The sequence below is a fragment of the Orycteropus afer genome, unplaced genomic scaffold (assembly GCF_000298275.1).
Source record: "Orycteropus afer afer isolate SDZICR_OR568_19922 unplaced genomic scaffold, OryAfe1.0 scaffold00055, whole genome shotgun sequence".
NCBI classification, from domain to species: domain Eukaryota; kingdom Metazoa; phylum Chordata; class Mammalia; order Tubulidentata; family Orycteropodidae; genus Orycteropus; species Orycteropus afer.
Window position 1 is genome coordinate 2,336,950 of NW_006921642.1, and position 2,248 is coordinate 2,339,197.

A 2,248-nucleotide genomic window follows, 5' to 3' on the forward strand; every position below is an offset into this window, starting at 1 on the left:
CTATGCAGGATCTCCTACATCCCTTCCAAGTGTATGGCAGTGGTAGCTGGGCACCATCTAGTTCTTCTGGTCTCATAGTTGTATAGGTACAGATCGGATGGTGTACCAGTCGCTAGGACTGATTGTTTCCATTAATTTTGGTTTTCTTCTTTCTTCTTGACGAGGAGAGACCCGTTGTTGCATCTAGAAAACCTCTGAACTTTTGATTTGCAGCTAAGCTTTTAACCAGTACACAAGCAGAGATCCTAAATGAAAGTATACCAAAATAAAAAACCAAACTCACTGCCATTGAGTCGAATATGACTCATAGTGACCCCCGTTCCTTTTTTCACCCCAATGGGTTTCTGAGGCTGTATTCTTCACGGAAGTAGATAACCCCATCTTCCTTCCATGGAGTGGCTGGTGGGTTGGAACTACTGACCTTCTGGGTAGCAGTCACATGCCTTACCCACTATGCCACCAAAGCTCCTTAAATAGAAGTGTAAGGAAGATTAATTACATTTTTATTATTGTAGTATACTCCAACAAATGAAATTGTTTTGATATCTTACATCAATAGGTAGGAAACTTATACAACAATTGAATTTGTTTTGTAAATAAAATCATTGTCATTAGAAATTTATTCTGAAAGAAAGATATATGTATATTATCCTGCAAAGATAAGAGATTCTATATCTCTCACTACTCTACCAAATATATATATATTTTTTTATCCTATGTATTTGCAAGACTTATAAGAAAATATTTGCATATATAGAATTGTTCTCTTAAATCCATTCTCTTCTATCTCATTAGGAATCTTGCTCAATAAAAAATTCCACTGTCTTTCCTTTTTGAGCTCTTCTTTATATTTAGATACATTCCAAATTATTAAGAAAAGAACTGCTTCCCCCACAAAAAAAGAGGCTGACTTTTGACCTTCCCATCCTCCATTTTATAACCAATTCCTTTCTGCTTGTTCATGGTTGAAGTTTTTAAAGGATTATGTATCCCAATATGTGGCAGAGAATACTAAGACCCATCAAATACCTGTTCTGCTTTTTCTTCTTAGTTGTGTTTAGCTGAATACATGGTCACCTGGAATAAAGACTTTTATCTCCTAGTCTCACATTTGTATGTGGTCATATGACTAAATTGTAGTTAATGAGAAGTGCTTGGAAGTGGCTTGGAAGTATTTTATGGACTGCTTCTGAAAGACCTTTCAAAAGGACAAACTGAGAAGTTTCATTCTTTCTTACCCTCCATTTTTCTTTTCTTCCAGCTTGTAATATGTATGTGATAGCTAACACTATGAGATGATTTGAGGATAAAAGCAGAGCTTTTGAAAGGTGGATAGCACAGGAGAAAAGAAGAAGAAGAAGAGGAAGAATCATGGGCTCAGATTTTTAATACATGAAAAGTTCAATATACTTCAAAGTGTAAGAAAAAATCATCTTTCTTGGGTTGCCATTCTCAACAGCTATCATAGGCTTATCAGGAAGTGGTGCAGTCATTAACTCTGGAGTGATTGTGTCAGAACCAGAATGTCTGAGGTAAATTCTAGTATGGCCATTTACTACTTGTGTGTACAAGTACTTACCTTGTAGAGTAGTGGGGAAATTTCAATGAGGTAATAAAGGTAAAACACTTAAAATAGTAGTTGGCATACATAATCACTTAAAAAGCTAGTTATCATTATTGTATGATATTCCACACTATTGTTGTAGTAAATTGCCATGGAGTTGGCCCTCGACTCATGGTGACCCCATGCCCAACAGAACAAAATGCTACCTGGTTTTGCACTATCCCCTTAGCAGTTGTAGACTGAATTGTTGTGATCTATAGGATTTCCGTTGGCTGATTTTTGAAGTTAAGTCGCCAGACCTTTCTTCTTAGTCCATCTTAATCTTGGAGCTCTGTTGAACCTGTTCAGCATCACATCAACACCCAAGCCTCCAGTGACAGACAGGTAGTGGCTGCACACGGAGTGCACCGACTGGGAATCAGACCCATGTTTCTTGCAAGGAAGGCAAGAATTCTATCATTGAACCATCAATGCCATCATGATATTCAATAATGTGAACTAAATTGTTCTTGCAAAATAAAAAAAAAAAAAAAAAAGATTAAGAAATTTGAAGCAAAAATTTCCTTATAGTAACTAATAGTGGTCACTGAACCTACCAAAGTCTTTGGGACAAAACAAAACCAGTGTCCAGAGGTCAATTTATAGCAATAATAATACATACATACATCAACAAAGAAGAAAAAG